The sequence below is a fragment of the Desmodus rotundus genome, chromosome 12 (assembly GCF_022682495.2).
Source record: "Desmodus rotundus isolate HL8 chromosome 12, HLdesRot8A.1, whole genome shotgun sequence".
Lineage (NCBI taxonomy): Eukaryota > Metazoa > Chordata > Mammalia > Chiroptera > Phyllostomidae > Desmodus > Desmodus rotundus.
The window spans coordinates 86,474,035-86,489,656 of NC_071398.1; the positions used below are offsets into that span (position 1 = coordinate 86,474,035).

Consider the following 15,622-nt stretch of genomic DNA (forward strand, 5'->3'; position numbering starts at 1 on the left):
AGACGCTTGAAACGCTCCCACTCTGTGCTGTTCTCCACCCCCAGGCTCCCCCTGGCCACACAGACCTGGAGGGACCCACGGACCTCTGACCCCCCACCGCATTCATGTGACACCTTTGTTCAGGGCTAAAGTCACTTGAGAGGGGAAAAAAATACCTCAACCAGGAAATAAATCTTTTACTGCTATTTCATCCTCCCCTCACGTGGCGCTGGAATATCGCTTTAAAGAACATTCTTGTGGCCTTTCCAGTTCTTTTCCTTTAGGTCTGCAAACAGGAGTAGCCCGTCCAAGGGGAAACTACTCCCCAGCAGAGCAGCTCTTCAAAGGGGACTTCTTCGGCAGGAAAAGGGAATGTCTGATACTGTAGCTGAATAAACAGACTCATCAAGCCCAGTGCCAGATTGGAAAACCAGGCCCCGTGAGCGGCCAGCCCTCCAGCCACACACCTCCTGTGCACTCTCGCCCTGGCTCTCTCAGCTCTGTCCTTCTGTCTCCCTTTTATTCCCTTCCATTCTGCCACCTTCTCTACCAAATGCCTCATGTCCCTGGGTATATGACTACTGTTTTGATTATTATTAATTGACTGATCTGAGAAGCTCCGCAGGTTCCAAAGCTCACTTTTGAATCCCATACCATTCCATTATCTTCCCTCATGAAGCTGGCCGTGTAGGTCAACATTCACAGATCCCCACGGTCACCACCAACCTTCCTCAGAAAGCACCTCTTTTGAACACTCGGTGTTGTAAGGCCTGGGTGGGTGGCCGACAGTGCCCTAAAACTTCACGGACACTCCAAAGGTCATTATTTTCAGGAAGAACTAAAAATTTCCAGAATCTAAAAGGTAATTGTTTACCCTGGACTTTGAAATCTACCAACCCCATTTACAACTCAGTTCTGGGCTTCACAGTCTAAAGTAGACGTATTTCCAAATATCTAAGCTAAATTTATAGTATAATTAGTTTTTCCACTTGAATAACTGGTCATAAGTGAAATTCCAAACTATAGGTCATTAGCAAGGCTTAGGCTTAGAAATTGGAATTTTCTTTTCCATATTGGAAAATTTTTTTTTATTTTTAAACAATTACACTGGTAAATGTTATGGTTATTGAGATAATCTACGCTAACCAGTTTTAGTGATTACTTTTATAGCTATACATGCTCACACGGATGGAGACAATTCTCTGGGTTTCCCGCAACACATTACCCATCCTATCAAGATTTTTTTCAACCATCCAAAAATTAGGTAGAGGATCTCACTCTGATCTCTCTGTTCTTAGTGCCTGAGCCCCTTCTTAAGTACTTCTTTGAGAAATAGTTCATAAACTTTTTAAAGTTCAGGTTCCAAGAAAAATAACAAGAGCAAAAAATCAAATAAATCGAATGGTTGAAAAATTACCTGGTCAGTAAGGATCTCTGAGACCCAAGGCATTGTCAATTTTTTTCCCAATGGTAACTTCTTAACCACTCAACCAGATCCACATGTTCCCATCAACATTTATGCAGACAATGTCATCTTCTAAAAGACTAGTTGAGTCCGCGCTGTATGTCTGTCCATTCTGTATACTCATCAGTAATTACTGTGGAGTAACCACAAGAACAATCCAATTGTCCCTGATGTCATCAATCACCACCAACAAAAGTCCAGACTAGCCATGAATTAGTAAACTTATTTATGTAGTTGCCTAGAGCTATGTTTTGTCTCCTTTTGGGGATGGTGGAAAAAAATTGAGTTCAGCTGCTCAGATGCTGACAAACAATACCTGGATATTCAGAAATATCTCATCAACAAATTTTTTCAATGATTTTTGTATAAGCACCACCATCAGTGGCCTCTCAGACTAAGAAGAATAAGAGCCAGTGATTATTTTTAACCAGTAGGAGTTTACCAGGTACCTCCTCTCCTTTTGACATTCATAGATAAGGTTCTCAATTATGCAATCTCCGGTGCAAACATCCCCTTAGACATGCTGAAGGGACAAGGTGGGAGACATTCGTTTCAGTTACCTTTGCCCCTGCCGTATTTGTTCTGCAGATAATCAACTTTGGACTTCTTTACCCAACCAGTCATCTTGCACAAACAGTAAACTCCCTCAAAAGTTTCTGTTCCCATAGGACCCTTGAGAAAACAAAATGAAAAAAAAAAGCATGATTAAAATCTACTTTCTTCGGTCAACATCCTGAAATTGAGCAATGTCTCGACATCTTAAAAGGGACTGTCCTGGCGTCAGGTCGAGAGTCAGCAAACTCCCTATTGATCAACTTACTGAAATCAGTAATAACCGGAGTCAGAATTCTGGGGTTGCAAACACTTGTTTTGTAACTGTTTCCTATTCCTCCACGTAGCATCGGGAAGCCCTTAGCCACATTCATCCTTTGTGAGCAGTGGTTTCTAGCCATTTAGGTCATGAACTTCTCTCAACCAAAAGAAAAGAAAAATAAGCCATATCCAATCTGTGTATTTTTCCTTATAAATTACATATGTATCACTGTATTGCGTGCATCAAAATATACCCCCCAAAATTATTTATTTAAGGTGAAATAAAGAATTAAATAGAAGGTTTCATATGTTCTCCCTGCTCTGGATCACTTTGGGTTCTCCATGGGGCGTGGATCTCTTACTTCTGAACCCACTGCTTTAAGATTGCAGTGACCTGTCTTGTCTGCAACTCAATCACCACCTCGCATTAACTGAAACCTGTTTTCAAGAAAAGACCTGCTATCAGTCACGCTCATCTTTTGTGAATAAAGACTCGTCATTATATTAATGCTTCCAGCAGGATTTGAATTTTAAGTGTATACCTAATTATGAGAAGGAAGCTTTATCTCATGTTAATGTAATATCAGGAATAGCAAAACAATTCATGATATTTGGAGGATGGAAAATATTTCCTGGTGGCCCTGAAATCAGACAAAGGGGGTACCCCTTATGTAGTGAATAGGCAGGGGCAGCACCCAACTTTGTACCTAAAAGGGTTTCAGGGCCAGCAAATTGGTTAGAAGGAGGAAGAGTGGTTAGGAGACTTTTTCTGAGGCAACCCCAAGTTTTTTAAATTATACATCCCTTTAGGGGTCAGAGCAGGGGATTACTTAGATATCACAGAGGAACAATGCAAGTCCTCCAAGCCATGCTTGTGACTCCTTCACAACCAGTAAAAACAAATCTTGACAGTAAGTTCCCACACGGAAATTCAAAGGCTTAGCAGGTAGCCTCAAGTTGAGGAGTAAGACTTTCTAATTAAAAAAAAAAAAAAAAATCAGTGTGAACCTAAATAATCAATCACAAGTGCTTGCATAGAGCTCAAGAATTTAACATTTGTCAAGAATTTATGAAAAGAATTTTCCCAAAGGAGCAATAACCTGGATTGTTTTCATCTTTGCAAATTTGAAGTTGAGGTGCTTTATAAATCTAAGTAATCCATTAGACATATGTATTGATGTAATTCAGCAGGCAACTATAAGGTAGTCTACTTGATTTTAAATTATAAAAACAAAGGAAAAAGGAGCATGAAGCATGTCCATCAGCTGTTGAAAGATGTCTCCTGCATATGTATGTATACATAGACGTATATTTGTGTCTACAGAGAAGCTCCTGCCATCATCTAGTTTACCATCCAGTTAGGCAGATCAGGCGCCCAAGAAAAGTTGCAAAGTGATAAATCTATCAGCAGGCACAAAAGAACGTAGCACACAACACATCAAATAAGTACATGCTGAGCAAATGCAGAGCAGGCTGTAATTAAAATCCGTTATGAATGTCCAGGGAAAGTAGGAATGGGCATTTCAGATAGATAAATAAATGGCATGACAAATGGAAAGAAGTTTAATTTAGCCAAGCATAAGCGGGGGACACAAGAGTCACTAGCGTGAGACAAGTATCCATACTGATGAAGTATGAGCTATGACGTTAAAGTTAACGGACTGATAGAGGAGCCTTGTTGCATGACCATTGGGCCAAAACTTAGTTTGGCTTGAAACATGCCCTACAATGTCCTTTCGTGTTCTGTGAGACCACATAGCTGTACAGGCAGAAGAAGGCACAACGGTTTCATGGCAGAGAACAAGTGTGCACAGGCATACTGCCTGTCCTTGGACCTTTTCAGGTTCTGACCTTTGTTTCCTCCATATCAAGGTATTTCTTGTGTCATCATGAGCCCCTTCCCCCAACCCCTCCTCGCTGTCACCTGGAATGGACACGAACTATGCCAAAAACGATAAGACCTGAGAATTGCTGAACAGCACCACTTCTTCCGTCAACATTCCTGTTCTGAAATCCCCTTTCACAAACAAACCCAGCCCACCTTCCTTTAATGACGCAAAGGAGAAGAAAACCGAGGCAAAGAACCAGATACATCTCTCCAGAAGGTAACTCTCCACAGGGAAAGTGGAAGATACCACCCGTCAGTTTCTCCTGTGCTGTCTGGCTTCCTTCCTGCTTTGTGATTGTCCTGAGTTGCTCTGCTGCACTGGGTCCGAACTGCTCAAAAGAGGAAGCCCATCAGGAGCAAAGCCTGACTTTTCAACTTCTCTTGCATTCCCTAGCATGAGTTTAAAAGCTGGTTTCAACCTCCACGCACAGCAGGAGCTCAACATGTTAAGCCACAGATGAATGTCTGCTTTGCTCCGACCACGTTTTAAGGAATGCATGGATGGATCAGCCCATCAAGCTGATCATCAAGATATGGACCAGACAGCCCCCAAATGACCAGAGTGCAAATTATCAGAATAGCTGTTTGTTGGTTTCACAACCAAATATACTTAGTATTGAGAATTACTGTTGAGCAATTGATTGTAAAAACTGTCAAGTCAAACTAAAGTCAATTAAGCTAGATTTTAATTTCCCCAAGCCAAAGGCTATGCCTGTTTTGCTCAACACTTTTCCCCAGCAGCTATCATAGTGAGTGGCACATAGTAGGTGCTCATGGTAGCTTGTCATTAAAATGACCACCATCAGTTCCTTCCTTCCTTGAATGCACAAGCCATTCTACTCTTACGAGGTGAAATCTATGACTCCAGCTCCTGGAATTTGGGACACTGGTGACTGCTTTGACAAACAGAAGGTGGAAGTCAACCCGCATGACTTCCAAGGCTAGGTCTTAAGAGGCTTTGCAGCCCTTACCTGAATGTTTTGGAGCACCTGTGCTGGAAGAAGGAAGAAGGCTGATTACAAAGAAAACAAGAAGTTCTGAAGACACCGAGCTAGCTACATGGAGAGAGAGAGATTCCTGGTTAACCCAATGACAGATGTATACGTGACGAAACCTTTAGATGGTTCTAGCCTCGGTTACCATCTGACTGCAATCCTGTGAAGGACTCCAAGTACGAACTGGTCAGCTGAGCCTTCAAGAACCAAGAGTGATAATAGATTATTGCATTAAGTCACTAGATTCTGGGTAGTTTGTTAGACAGTCATTGACGATGGGGAAAAAGTTCTATGTTAATTGATAAAAGAAGCCACTTAGAATAAAGGGTTCCTAAACAAACCCAATGAAATCCATTAAATAAATTATTAAGGTGATGTCACCAACATAAATACTACCAGAAAATTGGACAACTCTGTGGATAATTAAGGCCAAGAGGAAATCTGCTACAGAGTAGAGAAAGTAGTTTTTGGGAGAGTGGAATTTTCCAGATTCACTAACCATCTTGACTGTATTCATTAGATGATTGCTCAATGCCCTACTTCCCTTTATACAAAGTAAACTCCCGATTGTGTTTCAGCCATGAGTCTAGGTGCAAAGTAAGAGAAAAGCAATTAACTAACAAGGAACATGGGTAACCAAGGGAAATAGACCTTGCAGAGCCTGATTTTTCTGTGAAGACTCTAACCCTTCTATTCTTTTAATTTTGTAAAAAAGATTTTGGTCCAGGTACATTGTGTAAAACAACTAAAAATAGCCTGAGATCAGGGTGGGTGGGAATGGAAAAAGAGAGGCTGGATGCTGGGCACCAGCAACTGTGACATCATCACATCCCCCATGATTGTGCTGTTGTGAACACAGCACTCTTCAGCTGCCTGCAGTCACCGACCTCCTAATGATAAAAAGATTAAGTAGTGACCTGATCCATATCTTTCATTTCTTCAATGGTTGTAAATAAGTCAGAGTCATTCTATCATTATTTTTACCGTGGGCACAATAGGGTTACCCTTTTTTGGTGAGGAAAATAAATATTCAAGAGGGTGTCTCTAATCTTCCACAGAGCTTTAACTTTGTACCTTTCCAAATGAAATCACACCAGGGTCTGGCCCTCCCTTTCCTTATGGCTGAACAGGTCCCTCCTAACATTCAAACCTACCCCACCCCCTCTTCACTGAGATACTCCAAAACCTGCCCCAACGTGAACTCATAAACCTCACATTCCCGAAGAAGTCCCAACTCTGCCAGAGCACAAAGGTAGTGTTCAAAACCAAATGAACGAAATACAGAAATACTTTGTAATTCCACAGAGCCAACTTGACAATGCTGTCTAAAATATATGATTGACAGCCTCCATGAATCCAATAAACTAGACTACTGTCGAATCCTCCTCCTTCTGGCTGTGCAGACAGGACCCAGGGCTCAAGCTTAAGGTCACTTGTTGAGCAAGCAGCTCCTCACGGCCACTCTGAGCAGGCAAGGCGGTAAAATGTCTTAAGCAAGGGCAGAATCTAGGGCAGTCGTTAGGGAGAATTATCAGATTCTATGGACAGATGTCCTTGAAATCTGACTTAAATGCATGAGGATAACTTTCTTACTTGCTGTTGACTCTGTTGTCATTCCATTCAAATCAGTTCAGGACAATTTGTTGTCCGGTACGGTCTGGCACTGGGGATAGAGAATTGATTAAGCTCTGCAATCAAGGAGCTTTCAAGAGAAGATGGGTTATGGAGGAATGACTGCTTGAATTTCCTAAGGGACGGACAAGGAACACTTATGCCAGACATTTTTTTTGAGACTCAATAAGCAGCATCTTCATCCTAAGCTCCCTTCTGTACTACAGGTCTGAGATACTGGAAACTACATCTCCCAAGCTCCCTTGCCACTGAGAGGCACAATCCTTGGAAGGTGGAAGGCAAAGGCAATTTGTATCAGTAGCTACAAGCAGGTGTGTAGGCACCGGCAGACAGCAGACTGGGGGCTAGGTGTCTGCTTCTGAGTATCCTCCTGAGAATCATCCCCTTTGGTACTGCAAGCAGCTGAGATTGTCAATGGCAACTTGGCTTCCCAGTGATTCCTTCACTTCAGATTTCCTGCAAGTTAGTAACAACCTCCTTGACCATTTCTCCCTGGTTCTCCCAATGATTCTGTAAACCTCCAATTCCTTACGTGGAGTTCCTTCATCATGGAAATGTATCTAATATATATGTCAGAGTGGGATGGGTATATTTCTGTAATAAGCCCCAATTCTGAGTAGCGTAACAAGGTACAGGTTATTTCTTGTTCAGGATGTAGGCTGAGTGGCTTCTATCTTGTAGCCACACTATCTGAATACACGTCATCCAAGATCCCTGGGTAAGAGGAGGAGAGAACATAGAGAAAATACAGGCACTTTTAATTCCCTGGACCAAAGGTAGCACAACATGTCTGGTTGCTTACATCCCATTAAAGAATTGGCCTTGCCCTGGCCATGTGGCTCAGTTGTTTGAGCATCGTTCCATGCACTGAAAGGTTGTCAGTTCGATTCCCAGTCAGGGCACATACCTAGGTTGCAAGTTCAGTCCCTGGTTGGGCACCCAAGGTAGGCAACCAATCAGTGTTTCTTTCTCTGTCTGTCTGTCTGTCTCTCTCTGATTCTTTCTCTCTCACTCTCCCCTCCTCCTCTCTCTCTCTCTCTCTCTCTCTCTGTCAGTCTCTCTCTCTCTCAAATCAGTGGAAACATGTCCTCAGGTGAGGACTAAAAATAAAAGAATTGGTCCTGTGGCCCCAGTTACATCGCACGGGAGAGGGAGCTGCAGTCTTCCCCTTTGCCCAGGGAGAAGAAATGGTTGGGTGAACACACTGCCTTATGTCTGCCATGAGAGGCTTCTATTTTTCAGACTAAACTGGACTCTTGTATTTGGTGCCAGATGTGGTGTCCTATATAACAAAACCCTAAAACATGTGGCATTGCCTTTGTAGCCAGGTTGCTGGAAGCAGATAGACTAGGCTGGGTGGCTGGAGAGCCATATCGGGCAGTGGAAAAACACTGGGCAAAACTGTTGTCTTTGGGAAGTTGAAAGTCAGACCACGTGACTCTTGGGCTTGTAGGTGAGAAAGAGCATGTGTTGGTTGTTATTGGCTGCTTTTCACAACACAATACAAGAAAAATAGGGTTTCAGGAAATAATTAACTGGTTCTTAAACAAAGATGAAAAGAAAAATGGGCACCCTTCTGGTATCAATTTCTATATTCATCAAGGTAAGTAATGCTTGCTAGAATAATGAACAATCTCCCCAAAGTTTAGTGGCTTAACCTAGCAACATTTGCTTCTCACTCACAAAAAGCCTAATGTGGATATTCTAGGTTGGGCAGCTGGCCTGGGTTCCACTCCTTCAAAAGTCATTCAGGGATCCAGGTTCCTTCCAGGTAATGGCCCTGCATCTTCTAGATATGGGTGACATTAAAGTTGTCCAGCCAGAAGATGGAGAGAGAGGGCAAGGTGTGGGGAAAGGCAGTAGGGAAAAGAGAGAAACTAGACACAATGTTAACGGAAAACTATAGTGATACGCCTCTCTTCAATTCAGTTCATATTCCACTGGTAAGTACTAGTCACATGGTCCCACATCACTGCGAGAGATGCTGGGAAATACAGTCTCTGGCTGAGCAACTGCTGACCCCAAACAAGTCTACACTGTGGAAGGGGAAGATAAAATTCTTCACTGGCCGGACAGCTATCTCTGTCACAATACTATAAAGTTTGGGGGGGTTTTTGTTTGTTTGGTATGCTTTTATACTCTTTCCCCCTCTTTAATAACAGCTTCCTCCCGTTCTTTCCAACTTCTCTTCCTCTTTCCTTTGACATGTTCTTTCTCTCTTTTGTCTCGTATTTGATCTTAACTTTCCTCTCCTATTTCACTGTTAATGACCATTAATTACAGCATTCTACTCTCTGAGCCATTTCTAAGCACAAGGTCAAGAGAAAAAGATGGGCTGTCATCTTGTCAGATTTGAAAAAGCAGCCATTTCTGTGCCTTTTCCTTCCCAATCAAATCCCATCTGATTCTTACTTTATAAGTAATAGGCAGTGCGAGGGGGAGAGTAAACCAAATCTAAGGGGGCAAACAAAATACACGCAAGATTGTGGGTGCTTGGTGCAATACCCTGCCTTGTTCCACGTTCTTCCTTTTTTCAGGTTTCCTGCTGGCTTGGGGGAAAACGTTTCAAGTGTTCAGTTGTTTTCTCTTTGTTTACTTGTTAACCAAGGACAGTCACGTGTTGATACAGACCAGTCATCGCCTTGACATGAGGCGGGAAAAGGTGATTTAGACAGTTTCCAACTGTCCGATAACACAATCAGAGTGTTTAGGGGGCTTTCTTTCACTCACAGATGCCGCCACTTCCACGCATTTTCAGTTTGAGGGAATAAATATACATTTTTGAACATGTGAAACTGGAACATTCTGTAATGCGCACAGGCCACATTCCGCCATGAGAGGCAGCCAGCACGAGCAGCTATTTCTTGCCCAGAACCTACCTCACTCTGTTCTTTATTTGGGGCCTTCAGAACAGAAGAATGGGCTTTCGTTCCTATGCCAGTAGTTCCTGTCCTTTAGAATAAGCCCCAGGGTCACGAGTTGGGATTGGCCTGCTCAGAAATGTGAATTTTCTAACTTTAATTAAAATCCATGTTGACCAAGACTCAACCACTGTCAATTTTGTGTCATTATTTGTCAAAGAGTCCCCATAAAGTCCCAGCCTCACAGCATCTTTCTATTTCTGTATTTGCCCTTTTCTGGTCGGGGGAGAGGGGAGGAGGTTGACGTGAAGCCAGAGCCCTGGAGCTTTATCAAGTTTCTAAAGACACTTGTGAGGGTAAGAGCAAAAATAATAACAGCACACAACGTGTTGTATGTATTTGCCAGACATTGTGCAAGCATTGCCTCATTTAATCCTCTCAGAAATACATGAGGCAGGTATCATCATTACCATCCCTAGTTTATAGATAAAGAAACTGAGGCTGGGAGAAATTAAGTCACTTCTTGAGGAGGTATATCTATTAAATGTTACTTTAAGAACTTCATCTTGACTCTATTTGACCGCAAAGCCTGTCGTTTAACCACTCTACCACCTGTCTATTTCCAGAAAAACTACCCCAACAGTTATCAAAATGATGTTGGGGGTAGAACAGGGTCAATCAGCAGAAAATAAGAAAAGCACGCAAATTCCCATGGAAATTAGTCATAACCGTAATAACGACCAACATTTTTGAACACTTGCTATATGCCAGGCACTGTTCTAAATCCCTCACATGGATTTATAATCCAAGGAACCATCACAACAATCTGAAGAGATAAGTATTACTTATTGTTATCATCCTTTTCTTTTTCTTTCTTTTATTTTTTTCAGGAACTGAAGCACAGAGGGATTGAATTACAGGATCACAGAGCTAGGAATCAGTAGAATGGAGACAGGCTGGCATAAGAGCATGATGAATCTATCGGTCCTCCACGGGAATAAGAACAGGCACCCAGGAAAGGTAGCTCTGGGCAGGTCTTCAGCATCGCTTACCTTCTGTGATTTGCTCACAGTCTGACCGTCCTTACGTAACGAGAATCGAAGGCTGCAGCCCCAGCTCCTTCCTCAGCCTGAGTGTGGAAAGTGTTGATGGTGCCTGAGTGTCCCCAGAACAGTCCCTCCTTCCTCCCTCACCAGACCAGGAGCTTCCAGTGCCAAGGAGCTCTTCTGTCCCATTGAAAGCAAAGAATGGTTGCCTCTGAAATAAGTACAAAGAGCAAGCAAATTTAGTCAGTTTATGCAAAACACAAAATGGCATCTGCCATCTGGAAAAACACACCAAAGCTGTGAGCCGTCAAGCCCCTTTCAAGATTTTGGCATGTAAAATCAACATTTTTTTTTTAAAGTCTGAAAGGTCCATGTGAACTCCCAGTTTCATTAAATGTAACCACCCCACCCCCCATTCCTGTCCCTGGCTGTCGACTGTCCCATTACATGCACTCTGTCAGTTATTTAACATATTTAAATAAATAACATATTTATTTATATGGTGCAAAGATCGCTGAGAAGAGACAGAGGGCTTTTATTAAGATCATTTTAAAAATCCTTTTGTACATTGAAAATGTTTTAAACAAATACACGTGCCCTGTATTGAGTATACAGAGGGGTGGGCAAAAGTAGGTTTACAGTTGGGACTATGCAAAACCCAGTTTATTCGTATATTATTTTTCATTAATTATTTATTATTTTGCACACGAACATCTGTAACCTTACTTTTGCCCACCCTGTATGTCAGGAACCAAAAGCCCCAACTTCGCAGGTTGATGCTGCTGTTGTCTTCAGGGTTACAGACTCCTGATGGTGCCTCCATCTGCTCTCACTTCAAGGAGGTCAAAAGCAATGAGAAGAAGGAGGGCCGCTCCAGCTCTGCCATGGTGCCGGGCAGGGGCAGCAGGGCATCCAGGTAGAAATGTGTCCAGAAAACAGAAGCAGAAAGAAGACGCTGGCAATGCTGATGTTAGAGTTATGGCAACACAGAAAGAATTTGAGACCTAGAAAATCACTGATGGGGGTGTGAGGGGGAGGCTGGCCAAACCAGACGGACTGAGAAGGGACAGAATCGCAGCTGAGGATGATAAAAGGAGGAGGAGCCAAGGACAGGAAAGGAGGACAAGTCAAGGAGGCTGGAGCATGGGCAGAACAGCAAGTAAGACAAGGGCGCTGGGCCAAGGCACATGCAAGGGCAACTAGAATGCAGTAAGTGATCCCCGTGGGCCAGCTCCCCGACAAGTACTAGGTCATTGTCACAACAACTCTACGCGGGAGGCACTTTACAAATGACAAAGGGTGGTCCAGAGAGGTGAGGTGACATGCTGGGAGCAGGGTCTAGATTGAAAGAAGGGTAGTCTGATTTTCAGAGTCTACCCCAGCAGGTGTTCTGACTCACCTACAGCCTAGGCTAGAAAGATACATAACCCGAGACTACCCATTGTCCTCTGATGGTGGAACAACAGGTGACTTTTATTTAATGTTGTGCTCTGTATTTCCCCATTCTTTGTTTTATAATCAAAATGTTTCCAGGGTTGCTAAGAAAAGAAGCTAAACCTTGCTTAATGAAGGGAAGAAACTGAAATTTGATCAATAAAGAAAACTTGGTTTTCTCAGGAGCAGAAGACCCTACAAGGTCAAAAGCTGGTTGAGGGTCTGCATGACAGCCAGGGTTAGTCCTGGCTCTGTTCACATCACGGGCCTGCCCGTGCCTGATCAGGATGTATTTTTTATTTGCAACCAGTCAGCTCTCCCCAGGACAACACCCTTCCAAGGCTGAGAGGGCGATTCCCAAGGCTGGACCTTTAGGAGTAGGGGAGGGACTGTGGGGGACAGGCATGATGGTCTAGGGGACGGTTCACATCTGCTGGGCCGATGCGATCAGAGAATCAGCTTCCGCACTTCTTAGTCAGCACAATCCACCCATGTGCTTTTGAGCCGCCGCTCACTCGCTCAGTCCCCTCCCACCTCCACTTAGACGTGACTAGTGATGGGATCTTTCAGTTGCATTAAAATAAATACTCTTTTGATCATTTCTTTACCCTTTCGATTTAGAGAGGCGTGCTGGAGGTTCCTAGAAGTTAGTGCAGCGTGTGTAGCCTGCTGGAATGGAAAGTGCCCCAGGCCTCCATGAAAACCCTAGCTCTGCTGCTTATCAGCTATGTGACCAAAGGACAATTTACTTAACTTCTTTGGTCCTCAGTCTCCTCATCTGTAAAACTCAAGATGCTAGTTAGAAGGATTGGACTGGCACAATAAATTATTATTATTATTATTATTACTATTATTATCAGAAACAGTGAAAACATTAGATGCTAAAACACATAACTTCCGGCAGAAAACCCATTCCTGCCACTTCTGGGAAGTTAACAACTTGCTACAAAAAAGATGTGACAATGGACTCCAACATATTATTGAAATGACATTCTCCAACTCCAGGGGCCGAGGAGCTTGTTGCTGTCACAGAGCTCCCTTTAGGGTGTTCTTTTGAGTGTCACTTACACCAGTTTGGAAGTAATCTGCTTGCTCGGCCTTCCAGCAAAGGATGTCACAATCAGCTAATGGAAAGTGACAAGAAGGGATATAATGAATGAGAGGGAGTTAAAGTTTGGGATACAAAAAAAAAAAAAAAAGAGCCTTGTTCTTTTCGGGAATGCACAATGCTAAGCATACCATGTTAAATCGTGCGTGTCAAATAATGGACTAATTAAGAATCTTCATCCATTTTTTTGCACATCTCATTTTTGTTCTCCTTTCTAAGATGTATTTTCAAATTAGCTCTTGGCTCTTTAAATAACTACCACGGGGAAAGACAAGAAAAAGATAACCTTGTTTATCAGAGATGCACACGATAAACATTTCAAAGAAAATACTCAAGGAATGGAGATGGGAGCTTTGTGGGAAATGTCGGGAAGTTTTACAATCAAAGCAGCAACTCCTTGAATAATGGAATTTAATAACATATAATAAACTCTGATCCAGGAGAACTCTGATTCAATCCCACTAATTGTCTGAACCAGTTAAATGAAGGCAAAGTTTATCATGCCAGCACGCTGCCAATGCCACTGAACACTGCAGGGGACAGACAATTGTTCCCAGCTGCCTACCTCCTCTCACCCAGAAGGCACATGGTCCCTGTCTTCTGAACACTAGGCTGAGTCCCCAGCCTTCCATGGCAATCCTAGTTCTAGGACTTTAAAGTCACAGAAATGTAATTTTTGCAATCAACAAACTATTGTATTAAGTAGAGAACAGAGGGGTAACTAGATACAAAGCCTCCAATTAGGTTATAAAGAATAATAACCCATATGCTTTCATGCTAATGCCAGAAAGTGCAACACCCTATAATAAGTCTAGTTGAGCACATGATCATAAGCACTGTTTGTCTACCTACCTAGTTCTGCTATATTGAGGTAGACTCCAAATAGAGAAACATGGGTTTGTTTTTCATTGTTATTGAAAAAGGTGCATTTTTTCTTCTTCATTTGGATCATCGTACCAGTGTGAAAAAATGGAAAGGTGTCATTAAGAAAAAATGACTTTCTCTGTCATTACTCATTGATTATATCTAAGCATAAAAATGAAGAGAGGAATTGAAGCAATTATCTGGGTAATTCAGGTCTCCCCCCAAAGATGAGAGGTTTCTAATAAAACATACTGTTTTTGCCTGAATTATCAAGAGGATAGCCTTAGTCTCTACTTTATTTTATTAATGTGGACTTGTGTATTGATGAAAAATATTTTATAATCATTTAAAGGGCTTTTTAGGTTTTTATGACAGCTAAGTGTATTTTTTTGTACATAAACTTGAATGTGTCTCAAAAATACACACTCTCAGATTCTACAGAACATTTTGCAAAGCAGCTATTTAAATGACTAAACCTAAAACGTGTTAAGAGTAAGTATTCGCTTCCCTTTCCCAAAGGTCCATGAAATCCCGGTTACATCTGGGAACAGAAGGGGGAGTGGAATACCTTTGTAAGCCGAGGGTCTAAAAACAGGAAAATTAGTGTCGTACCACGGCTATGAGCGCTAATAAAGAGAACATGGTTAAAAGAGATTAAGGTTCAAATTAAGGTCAGAAAAGAGACTGATTGAGGAAAACTGTCGTGTTCCGTTGCATGGCGGTTTAAGTGAGACAGTTTCCCCCCAAATCAGTCTGAGGCTGAAAAATTACACTGTTGGGGTTAATAAAGAGGCCGGGCATTTGTTTGGACTGAGACTTCAATTAAAATGTTATTTGGGGCAGCCAGAGCTAATGTCTTGCTTAGAGGTAAACTGAACTGCCTTTTAAGAGGATGAAAAAAAAGGAAAGAAAAAGAAAAAGAAAAAAGACCACCTAACCTGTCAAAGACCCTGAATAACTGGCAGAAAGAATTGTGTTTGCTGGACCTGTGCCCAACTCAGCAGTGAGCATTCTTAAGGGTTTTGTGACATCATTGGAGGCAGCTGAGGTTTACTGAATTTTTGATCGTTGCACTGGGTGAGGGATCTAGTGTTCAGCTGAGCCTCTTTGAGACAAAGGAAAAAAAAAAAAAACCTGGTGGGTGAAATATGCCAAGGTTTTGTGTGTGTGCGTGTGCGTGCGTGCGTGCGTGTGTTTTAATGCCACAAATGGGGTGGGGCCAAGAATTCTGGGTCTCAGTCTCAGGACTCTACCCCGGGACAAAAATTGGTGAATGCAGTTCATTGAATGGCTCAGTCCGTATCAATTGGCCCGCAGTTAAAAACAAAAACCACCAAAGTTTGCTTTCCTTTCACTTCTTTACAGTGAGTGGAAATCCCCTGTGAATAGGCTCCTCCTCCTTTACATTCACTCCTATATTCCCCAAAGATTCATTAGCCATGTTACTCTGGCCAGCCTTGGTCAACAAAGCAGACGTTTCCCAGACATTAGAAGGCTTGGTGTCTGTAAGTAAAAATAAAAATAAAAATATACAAAT

The 15,622-nt window shown here is 42.4% G+C and overlaps 1 long non-coding RNA gene across 3 annotated transcripts in view; it reads right to left on the bottom strand.

The window, feature by feature from the left end:
- Positions 1-15,622, bottom strand: part of LOC123478824 (uncharacterized) — a 96,282-nt gene that overhangs the window by 68,028 nt on the left and 12,632 nt on the right. For all 3 annotated transcript variants that reach the window (XR_008425759.1, XR_006654174.2, XR_008425758.1), the window contains exon 3: positions 10,686-10,890. This is a non-coding gene — a long non-coding RNA (uncharacterized lncRNA). The remainder of the gene's footprint in view (positions 1-10,685; positions 10,891-15,622) is intronic.